Raw genomic sequence first — 24,047 nt, 5'->3', positions numbered from 1 at the left:
TCTGTCCATGGCTGATAGTCAGGTAATAAAGTTTCTCACTAATAATGAGGGAGTTTTGATGTGTGATGTAAGCTTTAGTAATATTTCTTTTATGAATGTGGATGCATTTGGGGCACAGATTTTTAAGAATTGAGACATTTTCTTGGTGGGTATTTTTCCTTTGATGAATATAAAATATCATTTTCCATCTCTTTTGATTAATTTTGTTTTGAAATCGATTTTACTATATATTAGAATAGCTGAAACAGCTTGCTTCTGGGTTCATTAGGTTGGAAAATCTTTTTCCAACCCTTTACCCAGAGGCAATGCATATCTTTGATATTGAGGTGTATTTCTTGAATGCAGCAGAAGATGGAACCTGTTTTCCTATTCATTCTGTTAGCCTGTGTCTTTTCATTGTGGAATTAACACCATTGATACTGAGAGATATTAATATGAAAGATTGCTAATTTCTGCTATGTTTTTTGGATGGTAATGGTGTGAGATAGTGTGTGTGTGTGTGTGTGTGTGTGTGTGTGTGTGTGTGTGTGTGTGTGTGTGTGTGTTTTCCGTCTTTGGGTTTTGCTGGTGTGAGAGTATTTACTGCTTGTGTTTTTGTAGGTATAGTTAACCACTTTGGGTTGTATTTTTTTATTCTAGCAATTTTGGTAGGGCTAAATTTATATAGAGACATTGTTTAAATTTGATTTGTCATGAAATATCTTGTTTTCTCCATTTATGATGATTGAAGGTTTAGCTGGTTATAGTAGTCTAGACTGGCATTCATGGTCTCTTAGATTCTATCCAGGACCTTCTGGTTGTTAGAGTCCTTTGAGAAGTTGGGTGTAATTCTAATAGGTCTGCCTTTATATGTTACTTAGCCTTTTGCCTTGGAAGCTTTTATAATTTTTATTGTTATTGTTGTTCTATATGTTGAGTGTTTTGATTGTTATGTGAGATGGACACTTTCTCTTGTGTTCCTATCTATATGTTGTTCTGTAAGCTTCTTGTACTTTTATAAAAATGTCCTTTAAGTTAGAGAATTTTCTTCTATGATTTTGTTAAATATATTTTCTGGGGTTTTGAGCTGGTATACTTCTACTCTGTCTGTTCTTATTGTAGGCTTAGTGTTTTATAGTATCCAAAATTTCCAAGATGGTTTTATAAATTTATCATTTTCTTTGTCCAGTGGACTGATCTTTGACCAATTTATTCTATCTAATTCAGTATCTGAGATTCTCTCTTTTATCTGTTTTATTCCGGTGGCAATTGTTGTGTCTGTAATTTCTTTTCATTTACCTAGATTTTCCACTTCAAGAATTCTCTCAGTTTATGTTTCCTTTCTTGCTTCTATTTCCATTTTCAGGTCTCGAACAATTACCTTCATCTTTTTGTTTTCTTGGTTTTGGGGGACATTCTTTAGAAGATTTATTGCTTTCCTCCAATTTTTATTTGCATTATTCTCAATTTCTTTAAGAGATTAAAAATAATCTTTATTATTTTTAATAATCTTTAAGGGCTTCCATTATCTTCATATAGTTGGTTTTAAAGTCATTTTCTTGTGTTCCATCTTCATTGGAATATTCAGGTCTTGCTGTCATAGGATAGATGGGCTCTGATAATAAAAAACAAATTTAAACAATACCTTTCCACTAACTCTGCCCTACAGAGGATACTAGAAGGAAAACTGCAACTCAATGATGCTAACTACACTCAAGAAAAGTAAGTAATTTCACACTATTAAAACCAATAGAACACACATACATACATGTAAACTACCACCACCAATATCAATATAACAGGAAGTGACAATCATTGGTTATTAATATCTCTCAATATCAGTGGGCTGAATTTCCAAGTAAAAAGACACAGGCTAACAGGCTATCTTTCTGTTGTATACAAGAAACACATCTCAGCAACATAGACATTATCTCAGAATAAAAGGCTGTAAAATGGTTTTCTGAGCAACCTAAGAAATAATCTGGTGAGCCATTCTAATATCTAATAAAATAGACTTTCAACTGAAAGTAATCAAAGGAGACAGGGAAGGACACTTCATACTCATCAAAGGAAAAATCCACCAAGGGGACATCTCAATTCTGAACTTCTATGCCCTAAGTGCAAGAACCACCCATATTCATTACATTTGTAAATGAAACATTACTAAAGCTTTAATCACACAGCGAGCCCCATTCATGGAAACATCCAGTTTTTCTATCTTTACTAACAGACGAGGTTGCTCTTGCTCTGACGTTATGTATGGAGCACCAGTGTTAAAAATTAGTTTGCTGTAGATATATGGGTTTATTTCTCAGCCATCTATTTTAATTTAGATGCTTACTCTTATCCCATTATTAAGCTGTTTTGTGATCTGCCTTCATCCCAATATTATGATGCTTTCATCTTTATTTCTTTTAGTCAAGAATGCTTTAGCTAATGGAGTCTTGTGATTTCATATGAAATTTTAAGATTATGTTTTCTACATCTGTGAAGACTATCATTGGTATTTTGATGGGGATGATTGATTTGTGTAGTGTGGGCATTTTGTAAACATTAATTCTTCCTGTCTGTGAAATTGGGAGTTCAGACTTGACCTGTACCAGCAGCTTATTTTCAGTGACAGGGTCCTGAGAAGGAAGGTCCAGGGCATCAGAAATATGAAAGATAGAACTAGCAGGCTCAGGGACTCTTTACAAACTATGTCTTCTGCCAAGCAAGCTTAATAAAACCTACAAATTTTTTCATGGGAAATTGAAATAAAATCATTCATTGAGACGATACTAAATCCCCTCCCTCCAACTCCTTCCATGTTTCCTTCCCTAGTCATGGAATGATAACCAGATTCTATCCCTAATCTTAACTTTACCCATTAGTGCTATGTAAGTCTTTAAAACTTTGAAAGTTTCTCATCAATACAATTTTTCTTTACCTTCCAGATATAATTACTCCTAATTATTAATTAGGATTGCAGATATAATTACTCCTAATTATTAATCTCATGATTAGTATAAAAATAATCTTAGATTCATATAATTTTTTACAAATGGAAGAGATTCCAAAACACCCTGAGAAGGTTCATTTTGCTTGAATTTCATAACAGGTAGGTATTTCTTCCCTTTAATAAACTGTTCTGCTGTGTGGCCATTTAACCTAGCCAATGGAAGACTTTTATTAACACTGGGAGAAGAATGTGGAAGTAAGAAAGAAACAGAATTACAGTTCCACATTTGGCTTTATTTGTCCAAGATATTATTGATCTTGCATTTTGACCTGAGAAATTAAAAACAATGATAAGTCCATGTCAAAGTTGCTCAAACACTGAGTTATTTTAGGACACAGGAGCTGACTGACAACAGCTGGTACAGCTATTTTCCCTGATGAACTTGACATTACCACTCAGGTTAAGGGGTTCAAACTTAATCTCAAATGATGTTATTTGAAATGCTTTGTCTGTAGAGGTTCCCCACATAGCCATTTGTGATGGAAATAGGAATAAATGTTTTAGTGTTTCTAAGTAATTACAATTAAATTACTTCATTAGTTCACTTTGGGTTTTTAACTACTATTGTTGCCAAAAATATATTTAATCTCTATCATGCAAAAAAACAAAACAAAACAAAACAAAAAAACAAAACAAAACAAAAAAACACAACACAAAACAAAAAAACAAAAATAACCCAAGCCAACAATTCTGTACAATACTGTCTGTATTCTGCCTGTATCATGCACTTAACTTTGTCTCTCACTCTAAGATCAGGTATATTCTATGATGGTATCCCCAATTAAATTAACAATAAATACATTTAAAATCCCAATCTTGCTGATTATGGAAGGGTTGGGCAAACTCACAAACCCAATGGGAAAATTGGACGATTCATGTTTATCTGTCTAACACTCATGTCTTTACATGAGATGCCCAAGCTGTCAACCCATGCCTACTGTCAGAATCTATTGACAACATGCTTAATCACTGAGTTTCTGCATTTGGGAAGCTTCACTTCTTTTTCTTGTATTTTTTAAAAAATATATATCTTACTGCTACCTTTCAAGCCAACCACAAAGCTGTCAAATTTCTGATATGCATTTCTTTCTCAGATGTCTACATTTGTGATGGTTCCTGATAATTCAAATAAGATACAGCTGGCACCATACTCTAAGAGAAGACTTTCAGTTCCACCTATCAAGTAAAATACACTTTTAAATATTGGGCTTTTCTTGGTATAATTAAAATTGTCAGTTGCCAGAGGACATAGTGAAAGTCTGAGGTAAGATAAAGACAAGCATTCAACATTTTAAAATTTGACATTCAGCTCTTTTACATTGTTTACAAATTAATGATCTTCATGAAGGTATTATTTGTTTCTTCTGACTTCTTCTTCTTCTTTTGTTTATCCACTTACGTGCATTATTAGTCACTCGTAAGGTGACCTTACAGAAGGGTCCTAAGTTTCTATTATTCCCCTGACAGGTCTTTCAGGTGGAAGACCAACTGCTTTCATTTAAACTTGTGACTTCACAGGTTTAAATAAGAGCTTTGTAATATCTCAGCTTGCCAAAGGGTTACTCTGAGACTCCATCAGTTCTATATATTGACTGAAGTAAACAGTACTTACTATCCCCAGTGCTAGTTTGCTTCTATTAACATTATAAACATTATCTTAGTGATTTCTTTATTGCTGTAAAGAGACCCCATAACCAAGGCAACTTATTTAATTTGGAGGCTTACTTATAGTTTCAGAGGAAGAGAGAGAACTCATGCTTTTAATCCTGACACAAACAGAGGAAACCCTGTCCCCATCAAAAATAGAAAAACAAAACTAAAAACAAAACAAAAATGCTGTGGACTTTTAAAATCTCAAAGACCACTGGCAGTGACACACTTCCTCCAAAAAGGGCATATTCTCTTCAACAAAGCCATATCTCCTAACGCACACCAAACAATTTGACCAAGTGGAAACTAAACATTAAATAGATTAGCCAATGCGGGAATTTCTCACTCAAAGCACCTCAAAAGCATCGTGAGGAGGAAAAGATTTATTTGACTTGCAGCCCACTCTGGGAAACAAGGTCAGGAACCATGGGAGGAGCAGGGTAGAGACCATGACAAATAGCTTTCGACTTCCCTACTGGCTTGTTCACTTTGCCTGGCTCAGCCTGCACTGTTCTGTACTAACTGCCCAGAGTTAGCACTGTCCATAGTGAGCTGGGCCCTTGCACAATAATCCCTAATCATGGAAATGCTCCCACAGGCTTGCCTACAGGAAAACTGATGGGAACAGTTCGACAGCTAAAGGTCCTTCTCCTCAGAAGACTGTAACCTAGCACATTGACAAAACAAACAAACAACAAAACACTAGCCAGTATACTGCCTCAATGAAACACTACCTACATCTTCCACTATGTCAGCATGTCCTGCCAGTTCATTGTACTGAATGATTTTGAATTGGTCCCTTTTCAATTCTCAATGCTATTTATTTCTTCTACACCTGACATATTTCGTCTGTCTCATTGTTTCCTACTAAACCTTTTAAATCCCCTGACCTTTATCCAGCAGCTGGAAGAACAACTTAATTCAACAATATGAGAATGCATTGTCTTGATTAAACTTTATAACAATTTACATTTTCCAAAAAGAAAGATAAAATTCTGACTTTGATCTCTTATTACGTCCATTAATTACTTTTATGTTGCACTAATTATAAAAAACAACTTAACAGAGGAAGGACTTACTTTGGCTTACCATACCTGAGGATTGCAGTATATCATGGCAGAAAAGTAAGAAGGCAGGGAAGACCCAGCAGGAGCAGGAGACTGGCTGGTCACCATCCATCCATGCTCAGAACACACAGAGAGAATAGCAAGCAAGGATAGGCTATTACACTTCAAGTCCTTCCCCAAGTGATATACTTCCTGTTCTGCAACCTTTCCATCAGCCAAGGATATGCAAGGCATTTCACCCTGCAACAATAACAGTGGTACAAATAGCCCTAATCCCAGTCAACCTCTCTCCTCACATCTTGTCTTAAGTTTTTGAAAACATTTCATTCTTTTTTTCTAGCATTTTATTAAACACTTTCACAATTATGTTGAGCCTACTTTCCAAGTGACAATGTGAGCTCATTTCAGTGTAGTCCTTTGCTTATATGCTCCTGTTTCAGCAGCTTGCTGTCACCTCCAGATTAGATTAGAATTGAGTACATAGTGAGTTCAAGATGGATTTGTTACATAAAAATATGTGCCAGAAAAGAAATCATTGAGCTCTCTCTTAATTGCATGCTAAAAATGCTCATGTTAAGTCACAACAAATGATCAAATCCTTATATGTTAAAAGAATATATTTAGCACACAAGAGAAACACTTTCAAAATTATAAACATTCTTATATAAATTGTAACATCTTTTTAAAAAATTTTCTGAACAGAGATGCCTGGATCATTTAATCACTTAGTTAATGAATGGTTTAATGAGTATCTTATCTTAGGACACAGGGACTTAGAAAACATGAAAAGATGTTGTTTTTACCTGCAGGGCAATTATACTGAAGAAAGAAGATACACATGAACAATGATACTTATTAAAGTCACTTAATTAAGCAGTTGATTTTGTGGTGTAGAGAAAATAGAAAAAGAACACAAGGTAGTGAAGCACAACATAAAGCAGACATAAAAGAAATACGTCTTCTTAATATATATATATATATATATATATATATATATACCATATATAATAATAGTTCACTGGATAGAGATCAGGGCTGGTCATTAATTTCAAAATCTGTGTAGAACATTCAATCAGAATTCTTCTTTAGCACATTTTTATGGAAACATAATTTCATGTAAAACATGCTGATCATGCTTTCCCCAATTCCCCCAGATCATCCCTACCTTCCCACTCATCCAATGCTACACCCTTTTTTTCTCCCTCTTAAAACAAATAAAACCAAGAAACATGTACACTAAAAGATCAAATCAGAAACCATAATATAAAGACCAATTAGACTAAATATGTGGAAGACAAAGTGAAACAAAAAGTCTAAAAAATACCAATGATTCTTTTGGGTTACCTATATACTTCTAAGCATAAAACCTACCCTGAAGTGTGGTTAATAGACCAATGCAACTTCTATATATAAAGTATTTTTTTCTTTCCAAGCGAATTTCAGTTCACAGGTAGCTTCTTGACTAGGGGTAGTAGTCTCTATCCACTTCCCCCCTCCCTTAACTGGGATTCCCAATGGACTTGAACCTGTATAGTTCCCATGCTTGCTGCCACAATCTTGTGAGTTTATGTATGCATCAGTCCTGTTGTGTCTGGGAGGCACTGTTTCTTGGTGTCATCTATGCTCTCTAGCTCTCGTAGTATTTCTGTCTTTTTGAAGACATCTCACTTAGGAATGAGTGCTACAAAGTCTTTCATTCTCTGCCTAGTGGTCAGTTGTAAGTCTCTGTGTTAGCTCCAAGCCACTGCAAGGAACCTCTTTGATGATAGTTGAGCAAAACACTGATTATTGGTACAGCAGAATATTATTAAGAGTCATGGAATTGCTATGTTCCATTTAGAAGTGCAACAGAATATTATTTTCCCCCTAAGCCCATAGCCTATCCAGCTTCAGTTCTTGTGGCCATCCTAGCAGTATCAAGTATGGGTTTTATTTCAAGGAGTGAGAATAATATGATCAATGATCAGTTGCTTATTCCCACATCATTTATGCCACTATTGCTCCAGCATAACTAACAGGTAGATCTCTAGATTTGCAGTTGTGTTGGTGACTACTCTTCTCCTGTAGTAGTGTGCAGAATAAGAGTACTATTATTGTATTGGTAAAGCCTCTAGGGAGGCACCAGCTTGGTTTCTCCACGTTCTGTGACATTCAAATATTCTCTTCAGCAATAGGGTTTTAGGTATGATTTTCTTTAATGTCTGAAAATACTTTTCTGATAGAGATCTTTGTAAAACTGATGTAATAGGGACATTAGATAATTTAGCTGAAAAGAAGCAAGTATAGATTTGAATATAATGTGTCTATATATTTACATTTGTATTAGAAATTACATAGTTTCTTTACATATAAATACCTGGTAAGATTATGAAAACATTAATAAATTACAAATAATGAGAGATGCAATAATATGAACAAGGGTATATAATTATCATGAAGACAAGATTGAGTGTGAGACAACGTTTCTTAAGATTATAAAGTCACTCTGATATATTACCAGAGAATCAAATTGCTTTCATGTTTCTGCATCAAAATTTCAGAATGTAGCTTTGAACTTCAATGATCTCATGATTTCTGAATGATTGCTTCAGCTTTACCATCAGGCCCATGTTAGGCAGTAGAAAGAGGCAGGTGTTAGAGCAGAAGATTTTGCTCTGTAACTAAAAGACTTTCCTTGAAAACGTAATTCATTCCCTGCTGTCTATATCTTACTTTGTAACTTGTGCTAGAGGGAAGCTAGAAAGCAGTTTTATCTTAGTTCTTTGACACCTAATACTACTGAGCTTACTTTATCAAGGGAAGTAGGAAGGATAGAAAATTGCTTATAACACAAAAGTTCACAAACATCCAACAATAAAGAAATATCTAAAGTGACTAACACATGAAAACTAAATTATATTCATTTCTATCAGTGTTATATTCCCATCTGCTGTCATAATGCTTAGATTACAATAGTTTATTCAGTACCAAACAAATTAAGAAATCAGTGTATGGTGGTGTAGTCAGTGTGAGCTTTAATTGACATTTACCTAAATAGGATATGTGAGATTTTTCCATCATGGACTATTTCTCCTCAATCATCTGGTAGCATCACTTGATTAGTCTCATCTATATAATTTAACAGTCAATCCATTCTAATTTATATCAGTTTTCTAATTTTCATGTGAAGATCAATAGGCTGATAGCATATTGCTTAAAGATTTTTATTTCAAAAGATCAACATGTGTACCAGTTGTACCTGTATAAAACAAGAAACTTCAATTGCTACTCCCCAATGGATATATATTGGCAACTGCCATCGTGTCAATAGGCTATAGTTTCTAACTTTGTTGCAATCTACTGCCAAGAGAGGTTTTATAAGATCTACTTTTAGATTTAGTGGTTTTTATAGAAAAAGAACAATCCTGTCACATTTACTGAAAGGTTGTGGGTCACATTTCCCTTCCTGTGTCAAATTGTTACTTCTATATTTTGAACTTGAATGCCCGTAAAAATTCTAAGTATTCAGTGCTTAGATGCTGTGGATTCTAGAGCCCAATAAAAAAAAAATATTGGGCCATTGGGAAAGCACCCCTGAAAGGGACAGAGAACTCTGATATCTTTCCATCTTTCTTCTTTTTTTTATTCTAAGTCTATGTCAAGTAAATGTATTTTCTCACTCATGGTACTTCCCTGACGTACTTCAACAGGCACAAAGCAAAATGCTAGGCAGCTATGGACTAAATGCATTAGTGCAAATAATCCATTCTTCTCTTTGAATTGATCAAACCAAGAATTTGTGAAAGTAACGAAGAACTGGCTAATATTCACCAGGAGCTGACCTTTAAAAGTAATTGCTAAATAATACTTCATTTAACAATAAGTCATTTAACAATTTCACAATTGTTAAATTATAACTTTCATGATCAATAATTAAAGAAAAAGTAAATAAACAGGTATTTTGAAAAATTAATCTTTTCCCCCTCCACTTCATTTTAAAACTATGTACATATAGTTGTGATATATATGTATATATAATACTTCCAATTTGAAGGGTGTTTCTATATACTCTAGAATTTATGAATTTTAAATTGCTTTCACATAATCAAATAATATACAGCTAGTATATGTGTAATGATAGATTTGAAAATAAAATCTGCAGTGGCTTGAAATTAAAATATGGTACTTAGAAATATATATGTATATGTATATATATATATGCATATAAAAAATTTTAAACTTGTCATTTCATGAATTCAGAAGAAGTTAAGCAAAATGCTAGTAAGTGGAAAAACATAAAAAAGAAGAAACTTAAATTAAAAAGATATGTATAACACATATATAAACATGTGGCATAGAGAGGGTACATAATTCAAAGTAACCTGAGAATAACCACCAAAAGCAAATTTAAAGAAGCAGGTGACATAGTCATTTATGCCATCTTAACACTTTCTTTGAGATACTAGGTGGTGAAATGACAAAATTCTGTGTTTTAATTAAAGTCTCAGCATTTTTCTTATTCAAAGAGAAGAGATGGACATAAAGGAACAAGAAGCCTATAGGACATGAAATAAATGGGACCGGAAAAGAAAATGCTCGTGTCACATAATAATCAAAACACTAAATGCACAGAACAAACAAAGAATATTAAAAGCTGCAGGGAAAAAAGGCCAAGTAACATGTAAAGGTTATCACAATTTCACTAGACTTCTCAAATGAGACACTAAAACTAGAAGAACCTGGTTAGAAGTCATGCAGACTCTAAGAGAAAAAAAAATGCCAGCCCAAGCTACTATACCCAACAAAACTCTCAGTCAACACAGACAGAGAAACCAAAATATTTTGGGACAAAACCAAATTCAAACAGTATCCATCTACCAATCCAGCCGTACAGAGATTTCTAGAAGGTAAACTCCAACATAAGGAGGATACCTACAGAAAAGAAAAATCAAGATGTTAATCATATCACAACAAAGTGAAGAGGAGAGAACCACATGCATATGTCACCTACAAAAACAAAGATAAAAGGAACTAACAGTAATCTGTCTTTAATATCTCTTAATATTAATGGACTCAACTCACCTACAAAAAGACCTAAGCTAACAGACTGGATATGCAAACAAAACCCACCAATTTGCTGAATACAAGAAACACACCTCAATAACAAAGAAAGTTACTATCTCAGAGTAAAAGAATAGACAAAGGTTTTCCAAGCAAATGATCTGAAGAAACAAAACGGAGTTGCTATCCTAATATCCAATGAAATAGACTTTCTTTCTTTTTTTCTTTTCTTTATTGGATATTTTCTTTATTTACATATAAAATGTTATCTGTTTTCCCAGTTTTCCCTCTGGAAACCAGCTATCCCATCCACCCTTCCCCTGTTTATATAATGGTGCCTACCCATCTACCTACTCCCTCCTGCCTCCCTATCCTGGCATTCCCCTACACTGAGGCAGAGAGCCTTCGCAGGACAGAAGGCTTCTTCTCCAATTGATGCCTAACAAGGCCATCCTCTACTACTTATGTTGCTGGAGCCATAGGTTGCTCCACATATACTCTTTGGTTGATAATTTAGTCCCTGGAAACTCTGGTGGGGGTCTGGTTGGCTAATACTGTTCTTCCTATGAGATTGCAAACCCCTTAAGCTCCTTCAATCCTGTCTCTAACTCCTCCATTGGGCACCCTGCTCTCAATCCAGTGGTTGGCTGTGAGCATCCACCTCTGTATTTATCAGTCTCTGGCAGCACCCCTCAGGAGACAGCTATATCAGGTTCACATCAGTGTTTACTTCTAGGTATCTGCAATAGTGTCTGGGATTGGTGGCTGCATATGGGATGGATCCCCAGGTGAGTCCGTCTCATATGGTCTTTTCTTCAGTCTCTGCTCTACATTTTGTGTCCATATTTCATCCTGTAAGAATTTTCCTCCTTCTAAGAAGGATTGAAGCGTGCATGCATTGGTTGTTCTTCTTGAACTTCCACATGTGGTCTGTGGATTATTTCTCGGGTATTCTGGGCATTTGGGCTAATATACACTTATCAGTGATAGCATACCATGTGTGTTCTTTTGTGATTGGGTTATCTCACTCAGGATGATATTTTCTAGTATCAACCATTTGCCTAAGAATTTCATAAAGTCATTATTTGTGCTATCTGAGTAGTATTCCATTATGTAAATGTGCCACATTTTCTGTATCCATTCCTCTGTTGAAGGGCATCTGTGTTCTTTCCAGCTTCTGGCTATTATAAATAAGACTGCTATGAATATAGTGAAGCATGTGTCCTAGTTATAGGTTGGAGCATCTTTTGGGTATATGCCAAGGAGTGGAAAAGCTGGGAACTCAGTTAGTACTATGTCCAATTTTCTGAAGAACTACCAGACTTGTTTCCACAGTGGAAACAAGTGGTTGTACCAGCTTGCAATCCCACCAACAATGGAGGAGTGTTCCTTTTTCTCCACATCCTCTCCAGCACCTGTTCTCACCTGAGATTTTACTGAGCCATTCTGGCTGGTGTGACTTGGAATCTTAGGGTGATTTTGATTGGCATTTCCCTGATGACTAAGGATATTGAACATTCCTTTAGATGCTTCATGGCCATTTTATATTCCTCAATTAAGAGTTACTTGTTTAGCTGTAGAAAAAACTACATGATCATCTCATTAGATGCTAAGAAATCACTTGCCAAAATTCAACATCCCTTAATTGTAAAAGTCTTGAAATGATCGGAATTCAAATCCATATCCAAACATAGTAAAAGTCAATATACAGCAAACCAGTAGCAAAAAAACTAAAACAACTAAACAGAGAGAAAATTAAATCAGTCCCACTGAAACCTGGGACTAGACAAGGCTGCCCAACCACTCCCTACCTATTCAATATAGTACTCAAAGTCCTAACCAGAGCAATTAGAGAACAAAAGGAGGTCTAAGGGATAGAAATTGGAATAGAAGAAGTCAAAATATCACTATTTGCAGAGAGTCTAGTAGTATCCTTAAGTGACCCCAAAAATTCCACCAGAGAACTCCTAAACCTGATAAACAAAGTGTCTGGAAATAAAACTAAATAAATCAGTAGCCTTCTTCTACTTAAAAGACAATTAAGCAGAGAAAGAAGTTAGGGAAATGACACCCTTCACAATAGTCACAAATAACATAAAATACCTCTGTGTGACTTTAACCAAGCAAGGGAAAGATCTGTACAATAAGAACTTCAAGACTCTGAAGAAAGAAATTGAAGAAGATCTCAGAAGATGGAAAGATCTCCCATGCTCATGGATTGGCAGGATAAATTTAAAAATGGCCATCTTGCCAAAAGCAATCTACAAATTCAATGCAATCCCCATCAAAATTCCAACTCAATTCTTCATAGAGTAAAAAAGAGCAATTTGCAAATTCATTTGGAATAACAAAAACCCATGAGAGTGCAAACTCTTCTCAACAATAAAAGAACTTCTGGGGAATCACCATCCCTGACTTCAAGCTGTATTACAGAGCAATCATGATAAAAAAAAAAAAAAAAACAAACAAAAAAAAAAACTGTATGGTATTGATTCAGAGACAGTCAGGTAGATCAATGGAATAGAATTGAAGACCCAGAAATGAACCCATACACCTCTGGTCACTTGATCTTTGACAAAGGAGCTAAAACTATATGGTGAAAAAAAAGATAGCAATTTCATCAAATGGTGCTGTTTCAGCTGGCAATCAGCATGTGAAAGAATGCAAATCAATCCATTTTATCACCTTGAACTAAGCTCAAGGTCAAGTGGATCAAGGACCTCCATATGAAACCTGAAACACTGAAACTAATAGAAGAGGAAGTGGGCAAGAGTCTCGAACTCATGGGCACAGGGGAAAATTTCTTGAACAGAACACCAAGGGCTTAGGTTCTAAGATCAACTATAGACAAATGGGACTTCATAAAATTGCAAAGCTTCTGTAAGAAAGAGAACACAATCAATAAGACAAAAAAGCAACCAACAGATTAGGAAAAGATATTTACCAATCCTACATTCTATAGAGGGCTAAAATGCAATATGTACAAAGATCTCAAAAAGTTAGATTCCAGAGAATCATATAAGTCTATTAAGAAATGGAATACAGAGCTAAAATAGAATATCAACCAAAAGTTATCAGGCAAGATGAGAAAGGACACTTAGCTTTCCGCAAAGGGAAAATCTGCCAAGAGAAAGTCTCAATTCTGAACATTTATGCCCCAAATGCAAGGGCACTCACATTCATAAAAGAAACTTTACAAAAGATCAAAACACACATTGAAGCAAACAAAATAATAGTGGGAGAATTCAAAACCTAACTCTCACTAATGGTTAGGTCATTGAAACAGAAACTAAACAGAGAAACAGTGAAATTGATAAAGGTTATGAACAAATGGATTTAACATATATCTATAGAACATTTCATGCTAAAACAAAAGGATACAACTTCTCAGCACCTCATGGTATATTCTCCAAAATCAACCATATAATTGGTCACAAAACAACCCTGGACAGATACAAGAATATTGAAATAATCCCATGTATCCAATCAGATCACTACCCCCTAAGGCTGGTCTTCAATAAAGACAAAACCATCAGAAACCCCACATACACATGGAAACTGAACAACTCTCTACTCAATGATAACTTTGTTAGGAACAAAATACAGAAAGAAATTAAAGACTTCAGAAATTCAATGAACACAATGAGAGCAGTGCTAAGAGGAAAATTCATAGCACTAGATGCCCTAGTAAAGAAACTGGAGAGATATTATACTAGGAACTTAACAACACACCTTTGAGCTCTAGAACAAAAAGAAGGAAATACACCCAAGAGGAGTGGACAGCAGGAAATAGTCAAACTCAGGGCCAACATAACTAAAAGCTGTTTCTTTGAGAGAATCAACAAGATAGATAAACCCATAACCAAACTAACTAAAGGGCCCAGAGGCAGGACCCAAATTAACAAAATTAGAAATGAAAACGGAGATGTAACAACAGAAAGTGAAGAAATTCAAAATATCATCTGATCCTATACAAAAATCTATACTCTACAAAACTGGAAAATCTAGATGAAATCCATGGTCTTCTAGACAGATACAACAAAGTTAAATCAACAGCATGTAAATTATCTAAACAAGCCTATATTCAAGTGGAAATAGAAGTCATTAAAAAAACCTTCAAACTAATAAAAGCTCAGGGCCAGATGGATTTAATGCAGAATTGAACCAGATCTTCAAAGAAGACCTAATACCAATATTGTTCAAACTATTACATAAAATAGAAACAGAAGGAACACAACATAATTCATTTTATGAAGCCACAATTACTCTAATACCTCTAAAACCATAAAAGAACCTAACAAGAAAAGAGAACTTCTGACCAATTTCACTTATGAACATCAATACAAAAATACTTAATAAAATTCTTGCAGACCGAATCCAATAGCACATCAAAACCATCATTCAACATGATCAAGTAGGCTTCATCCCAGGGATGCATGGTTAATTAAATATATGAAAATTCATTAACGTAATCCACTATATAAACAAACTCAAAGAAAAAATCACATGATCATCTCCTTAGATGATGGAAAAACATTTGACAAAATACAATACCCCTTCATGTTTAAAGTATTGAAGTGGTGAGGAATTTACAGCTGATATCTAAACATAATAAAAGCAGTAACTGCAAACAAACAGCCAATATCAAATTAAGAGGAGAGATACTTGAAGCAATCCCACAAAATTTGGGGGCAAGACAAAAATGCCCACTCTCCCCATATCTATTCAATATAGGGCTCTTGCTAGAACAATAAGTCAACAAAAAGAGATCAAGGGAATACAAATTGGCAAAGAAGAAATAATGTTACCAATATTTGCAGATGATATAATAGCATACATAAGCCACCCCAAAAATTCTACCAGAGAACTTCTCCAGCTGACTAACAATTTAGGCAATGTGGCTGGGTATAAAATTAACTCAAATAAATCAGTAGCCTTCCCCAAATGATAAACAGACTGAGAAAGAAATTAGGGAAGCAACTCCCTTCACAATAGTCAGAAATACTATAAAATATCTTGGGATACTCTAACCAAACTAGTGAAAGACCTGTATGACAAGAACTTCAAGTCTCTCAAGAATGAAATAGAAAAAAAAAATCTCAAAATGGAGAGATCTCCATGCTCATGAACTGGCACAATTAACATAGTAAGAATGGCTATCCTACCAAATGCATCCCACAGATTCAATGTAAACCCTCTCAAAATCCCTACACTATTCTTCAAATACAAGGAACAAAGCATTCTCAAATTCATCTGGAAATGCAAAAAAAAAAAAAAAAACAACAACAAAAAACAAAAAACAGAATAACAGGAAAAATTCTTAACAGTAAAAGAACTGCTGAGGCAATCAACATCCCTGACCTCAGGCTATACTACAGAGCAATAGTGACAAACACTGCATGGTCTTTGTACAGAGACAGACAGGTTGATCTGTGGGATAGAATTAAAGGCTCAGAAAGAAAATCACACAGTTTGGACATGTTATCTTTGACAAAGAATCCAAAATATACAATAAAAAAAGTAAGTATCTTCAATAAATGGTGCTGGTCTAATTGGTTGTCTTTTGGAGAAAAATGAAAATAGATCCATATTTGTCACCTCCCACAAACTTAAAATCTAACATAAAATCAGATATATTCAATCTGATAGAAGTTAAAGTGGGGAAGAGCCTTGAACTCATTGGCATGGCTGGAAATTTCCTAAACAGAGCTCCAATGGTCCTCACTCTAAGATCAAGAATTTTTAAATGGGACCTCATAAAACTGGAAAGCTTCTGTAAGGCAAAGGACATATAGTCAATAGGACAAATTGGCAATCTACAGATTGGGAAAATATCTTCACTAACCCCACATCCGATAAAGGGCTAATAGCTAAAATATATAAAGAACTCAAGAAGTGAACCACAAAAAAAACTGAACTACCCAATCAAAAACAGGATTTAGAACAAAAGAGAGAATTCACAACAGAGGAATCTTGAATGGCTGAGAAGCACTTAAAGAAATGTTCAAAGTCCTTAGTGATCAGAAAAATGCAAATCAAAATGACCCTGAGATTCCACTTTACACCAATCAGAATGGCTAAGATAAAAATGTCAGTTGACAGCATATGTTGGTGAGGATGTGGAGAAAGAGGAATACTCCTCCATTGCTGATGGAATTGCACACTGGTACAACCACTCTGGAAATCAATGTGGAGTTTTCTCAGAAAATTTGAAATAGTTCTACCTGAAGACCCAGTTATACCACTCTTGAGCATATATCCAAAGATGCCACAGCAGGCCACAGATCCACATTTTCCGCTATGTTTATAGCAGCCTTGGTTGTGATAGCCAGAAGCTGGAAACAACCCAAATATCCCTGGACAGAAGATGAATAGAAATGTGGTTCATTTAACATGGAATACTACTCAGCTATTAAGAACAAGGACATCCTGAGTTTTGCAGGCAAATGGACTGAACTAGAAAATATCCTGAATGAGGTAACTCAGACCCAAAAATAACATGCATGGTATATACTTACTAATAAGTGGATATCGGCCAAAAAATGTACAGAATTCCTAAGATACAATCTACAGAACTCAAAAAGGTCAACTAGCTGAAGTGCTCAAGTGAGAATGCCTCAATTCCACTTGGGAGGGAGAAGAAAGCAATCACAAGAAGAGAGTGAGGGACCTCGGTGGGAAAGGGGACAGGGTTTGGAAGAGGGGAACATATTCAGGTATTGGGTGAGAGAAAAGGACTGAAATCCTGAGAGTCAGCAGAAATAATGGAAACAGGCAACCTTGGGAGGTAGGAGATGGGGGGAACCCTTCAGAATATACTAGAGACCTGGGAGGTAAGAGTCTTAGGACTCGAAGGGAGATTCTTTAGAAAAAATGCCCTACAGTGAAGAGAGGGAACTTGTGGAGGACACGTCTACCAGAAAGACAGGGCATCAAGCCATCCCACAGTCAAAACATTGACCCATAATTCTTCCTATCTGGAAGAACTTCAGGGATAAAAATGGAGAACAGTTGAGGAAACAAGGTCCAGCAACAGGCCCAAAGTGGGATCCAGCTCGAGGGGAGTCCCCAAGGCCTGACATTTTTACTGACGCTGTGGAGTGCTCACAATAAGTAGTGACCCATCATGACTGCCCTCTTAAAGACCCAACAAGCAGGTGAAAGAGTAAGGTGCAGATATTTACACCCAACCAAAGAACAAAATCTGCTGAGCTCATGGTTGAATTAGGGAGAGACTGGAAGAAACTGAGGTGGAGGGTGACCATGTAGGAGGATAAGCAGTCTCAATTAACCGGAACCCCCTCGATTTCTCAGACACTGGACCACCAACCAGGCAGCATACACCAACTGATATGAGGTGCGCAACACATACAGAGTAGATGACTGCTGGTCTGATTTGGTAAGGGCTAGGGACATCCTTGTGGAGACAGGGGATGGAGAGAAAATATGGGATGGGAAACAGTCAGAGGGTGGACCGGGAGGGGGATAAAATCTGGACTGTTTAAAATATTAAATAATTTTTTTTTAAAAATTTAAAGTTTAAAAAAATAGAATAAAAAAGTCTACTTATTGATAGATTAAAATATATTTTAAGTCTTATGCATTATTGATTCTGAAATTCTGTGTTATATTTATTTGGCATGTAGAAGTTATTGTACAGGCAGTGTTTACAACTTTAATAGATTTTCAGTTAAATGTATGAGTTGATTGTAAAGATGCAAACGAGCACTCAATCCTCAGCTCTGTCCTCACATCTGAAGCAGTGCCAGAAACCTACCATAACTTTGCTCAGAAAGCAGTGAGTGAATGGATAAATCTAGCAAGAAAAGGTGACAAGTCCATTTAAAATAAAATTGCACAGATTGATAGCGCAAGTTAAAACAATAAATTACCTAACTTTGATGAATGCATAGGGACTATTTTAACTAGAAATGAATTCACATTCATAGTTCAGAATCCTGCACATCATGATTATCACAGGAATCACATAATTTTATTTCAAATTTTGTGAAGAAAACAAATGAGAAAGATAGAACAATTGCATATTTATACAGCAAGAGCCCAACTGTCTGTTTGCATATTTAGTTTTCTTTTAATTATACCAGTTTAATTCTAGTTTTAAGGTAATGGCAATCATATAGACTGGTGGCTTAGGTCTGAAATCTTACTTAGGAGGCTAAGACATAAGGATCAGAGGATATTCCAGGACATCCTGGGCTATATAACATAATTGCATTAACATTACAAAAATATGATCATGGAAAGGAAGAATTTGGAAGGCTGTAACTCTTATCCACTAACTTTCTGGCAGACAAAAGCTGATCTGGTGATCTGGGGATTAGGACTTGTATATAGTGAGAGCAGAAGTGTGACACGTAGGTCACTGTAGAAACTCATCCACTCTGAATCCTGTTCCTGTGACCTTCGCAGCATTTTGTTTTAAATTTAAGCAAAGTGTAAAATACTGTTGAGCATGAGGAGGAATTTTAATCTATCAGTTTGGCTGCTCAGGCAAGGGATCCCATCCAAAGATAAAATATGGCTGGAATAGACACTCCACCCACCTTTTATTCCTTTGGCTGGAATACAGGCAGGCTCTTACTATCCACCTTTAACCCAAACAAAGAAGACTAATTGATGGGCCAACAAAGTAATGAATCAGAGAAATATTTGGCAAAATGAGTCAGAAATAGTACATTTACAACTTTCAAGAGAACAGGAGAGAGAGAGAGAGAGAGAGAGAGAGAGAGAGAGAGAGAGAGAGAGAGAGAGAGAACTTCAAGAGAATTAGTTCAGTTCAGTTTGGTGTGGTGCAACACAGTGCAGTGTAGTGCAGTTGAGTTCAGTTCGGAGCAGAGCATCTCAGTTCGTGAAGTTCAGCGGTAACCTTTGCAAGCAGAACAATTCAGTCAGAGGCCAAGAGAAGCTGCATTCAGACAGTCAGTTTGAAGAGAAGTTTGAGCCAGAAGAACTCAGTTGAACCAGACAGCCAGGGTTCAGAAAGAGCTGGAAAGGGTGAATTTATTCAATTGTAAATCTTGAAGTTTGAAACATTCTAGGCCTATGTTAGAAGTTGAAGAGTGGAAGCTGAAGTCATTAAGGTCCAGGCTTGCAGAGGATTAGATTGTATGGAGGATAGAAGCCTCCAGGCCTAGGCTTAGGGATAGTTAGTACAGAGAAAGAAACACTCTGGGCTCAACCCAAGCAGAGTATTCAGACAGCTTGGATACGGCTCTCATCTTATCCCTTCCTCTGAGGAAATAAAAATAATGTTTACATTTACATGAGTGTCACTTATCAGTTCAAAGATATCATGAATCAGGAGGACCACATTGTCTATTGTCTCATTATGGCAGTTACTGACAGGTATTGTCTTTGCATATTTACCTTTAAAATATTTGAGAATTTTATACGTGTATACTGTATACTTTCCATCTCACTCTCCATTCAAATACTCCCATATCTCCCTAAACCTCCTCAAATTTGTGACTTCTTTAAAGGTTTCTGTTACAAATATATGCACATCTATGTACATTATCCATGTTAAAGATTATATGGCACTATACTCAAAATCCAAAATTTTCCACCAGTAAACTTCTAGAAATAAATAATCCACACTTTCAGCCAAGTGGCAGGATATAAAATCAACTCACAAGAATGAACAACCTTTTTCTGTAGCACTAGCAAACATGCTGAGAAAGAGATCGTTGAAGTACTAGCATTTATAATAACCTTTTAAGAATCTAGGATAAATCTCACTATTGACAATATTATGGGGATTCTGATTCATTCATAAAAAACAAAGTCTACTTTCTGCTCTTCTGATCTTCAGTGGGTGTGAGATAATGCTCACAGCGTCCTAGATGTACCTTTCTGGATAATGAGTACAAATGAACATCTGTGTGCTTGTTGAATGTGGGTTTATAATATTTAGAGAAATGTTTTTAATTTTTTCTTGGTTTTCTTTCTTTACTTTTCACCATACTATTTTCATTGATTGGGAATTTCATACCATGTCTGCCCTCCCAACATTATGACTTCCATCCCATTCCCCAAAAACGAAAAAGTTAAAATTGAAATAGAGCAGCAGCAGCAGCAACAACAGCAGCAGCAGGAGGAGGAGGAGGAGGAGGAGGAGGAGGAGGAGGAAGAAGAAGAAGAAGAAGAGGAGGAGGAGGAAGAAGAGGAGGAGGAAGAAGAGGAGGAAGAGGAGGAAGAAGGAAAAAGAGGAGGAGGAAGAGGAAGAGGAAGCGTAGGAAGAGGAGGAGGAAGAGAAGGAGGAGGAGAAAACAAGTCAAGTTTGTGTGATCTATGTACTCACTGGAACATAACCAAACTCTCTGTGACTGACCTCTTAAATAGAACTGTATTGTTTCCCTCCTGCATCCTCGCCAGAAGCCATTTTTTGTGGAGACTTAACTTCAGCATTCTTATCATATTTTTTAGGAGTTCTCTTTGAGAATTTCCTGTTCAGACTGCTACTTTTTGGAATTTGGGGGTGGGGTGGAAGGAGAGACGGCATAGGGGCTATCAGAGAAGCCTTCCATGTCCCTCTTTCTCAAGTATGCAATCGTCGATATCACTGAAAAAGTAATTTTCTTTCTCTTTATAGTCAATGAGAGCCAAGAATATGGCCTTCCACATTGTTTCTGGAAATAGAACAGAGCACCAACACTATCCTCAGCTGCGGCAGGACCACAGGCCCAGAAAAAGTCCTTGGAGGCAGCCCAGATAGAGAAGGACATTACCTTGTGGCTCAGATGGCATTGCAGCCTATGCACATCAATATGGGCCCGGTAGGCAACACAGTCTACAGACATAAACATGGCTTCAGGCTGTAACACAGACCATAAATATCCAGTGGCCTTTGGTGGCAACAGAGACCATAGACTTCAACACAGATCCCAGCTGAGGTAGGGCCTCAGACCCAGACATAATCCTTAGAGGCAGTTCAGCCAGAACATGGTCTCATTAGCAGTGCAGGACACTCACATCAGCCTGGTCCTCAACATCTCCCATCTCCATGTCTACCTCTCTCAGTGCAAGTACTGCTCCATTTTTCTCTTTCCTACTTCTCCATCATTTATTTGTTCATTAGAGTGGTGCCTGTCACCCATGCCCTGATATCTTGAGATAGATTTTCACTATGTAGTTCAGACAGCTACCAACCTCTCATCAATCTGCTTCAGCCTCCCAAGTACTAGGATTATGAGCCAGCACCTCTAGGGATACCATTTTCTTGTAGTACTTCTTCATGTGTGGGTCTTAACCTGAGGTTCTTAAGCAATTTTGATTTAAAATTTCAGATATTTTTGGAAACCAAATCTCTTGTGAGTACCATGATTAGTCTTCTCTCGTTTTCACCCCATTTCCTGGGTATTTCTATGAATTGTTTTTGTATTAAAAGAATTGTCACCTATTATTTCTTCCTATTTATTCATACCTAAGTCTGTTGTTTACAATATCACAATCCACCTCAATGAAATTAGGATTCAGTAAACAAAGACTAGTATTTCCAATGAAGAGTAAAGAAAGGATGTATATGAAGGTTTCAAATTTTGCTTTGTCTTTGATAATACAGAGAAACAACGTGTAAAAATTTTGACACAAAAAAGTATTTCTAAGCAAACTAATGTTTTATCTTGACCATCCCCTAACAGATTGGCTCCTGTGAGCCTCAGTACTTACGGAAAGTTGTTATGGTTCATTTCTCACAGAAAGAACAGAAGGATAAATGACATTAGGTGTTTGATTTATGAAATACAAATACTGGTAATATAATACTGTATTTTATAAATAAAATATAACTTCTTTTCAGAAAAAAAATATTTATATGATTGTGAGACCTTGTCTGTGATTTGAGTCTATTGCAAGCTCTTCTGTCATATAACTCAAATCTACTGTAAGACAAAATTGCTATCAGGTTGCACAAATGTATTATAAGTTAATTATAAGTAAAGCCCCTCAAAATCTTGATATTACTACCTCTAAAATATAATTTGTTGTCTCAAACATATCAAGAAGCAACCATTATGGAGACAATATTCTCTTTCCTAGTGAAATCAAATCCTCTCTGGGGTATATTATAAGACTTATTAAAGTAGTCTGTTGGTAGGCAAAATTTTTCTCACTGCGACCAGAGGCTTAAAAATTGGTGGCAAAGGAATTTGGATAGTCTCAGAGAAAAGGAATCATAAGACTGGTTATTTGAAGTTCAGCTTAATGGCCTAATTTCATGTGAAAATATAGGCACAAGTTCAGACATATTTTGACACAAGTATCTGGGAACTGGATATTGAACTAAACAATTTACAGAGCTTGGAATAAGTAGAAAATTACTCTTGAAGCCATGCTAAAAAGAAAATGTGAAATTGATCGCATTGGAATAAAAGTAATCAGAGCCAGAAAAACTATTTTCAATGTGTATGATTTGTCTATAACTATTTTTTATACCTTAGAACATTGATACCACATACTACCACTTAAATAATTACTTTTTCTTTAAAAATTATGCTAAACTTTAAGCAAATAAATGAGCCAGAAACTTTATTAGTATGCCAAGTCAGTATACTGTGAAGCAAAAGTGTAAGGGACTGTATCTGGTGATGAAAATCTAATGTTACAGATGTCAGTCAACAGTATTATGTTCCTCTAGACAATAATTTTAACCAAATGCATTCTTCAGAATATTCTAGCTTTAAAAATATTTGCATGAATCTTTAGTAGTGTCAGTGGAACATTTGATTAGGTCATCCCAGTTAGCAGGCACATGCTGATACGCACGTACACTCTTCCTCAGGCAAATGCAAGCCAGTGAAAAAGGAGGAAGCAAAACCCTACTCTTCACCCAGCTGGGAACCCTGTGACATTGTGAAAATCCATTTATTAACTAACAGTTTCACCCAGTTTGATTTTAAAATACAGCAGGAATCTCATTTCACTAAAACAATTCTCAAACAATGAGCTAGAATCCTGACATAATTTCCCATTAGTTGTGTCTGACTTTAAGATAATTTTAACATGAATGGTCTATTCACAAATGTCGAGGATTAAGGAGGGAAAGAAGGAAGGACAGACAAACGAACAGTAAAATCTCAACCAACTGGAGGTATCAGTCCTGTTCCTCCGTGTAACGTTTAGTCTCTCTCTCTCTCTCTCTCTCTCTCTCTCTCTCTCTCTCTCTCTCTCTCTCTCTCTCTCTTCCTTCTCTCTTTCTCTTTCTCTCTCTCTTTCTCTTTCCTTCTCCCCCTCTCTCCCTACCTATATTTTATTAAATATATTTATTAAATATAATAAACTAACTAAAAGCC

This window comes from Rattus rattus, chromosome 3, assembly GCF_011064425.1.
Source record: "Rattus rattus isolate New Zealand chromosome 3, Rrattus_CSIRO_v1, whole genome shotgun sequence".
Lineage (NCBI taxonomy): Eukaryota > Metazoa > Chordata > Mammalia > Rodentia > Muridae > Rattus > Rattus rattus.
The sequence above is the reverse complement of the archived record's forward strand: the minus strand, read 5'-3'. Positions refer to the sequence as shown.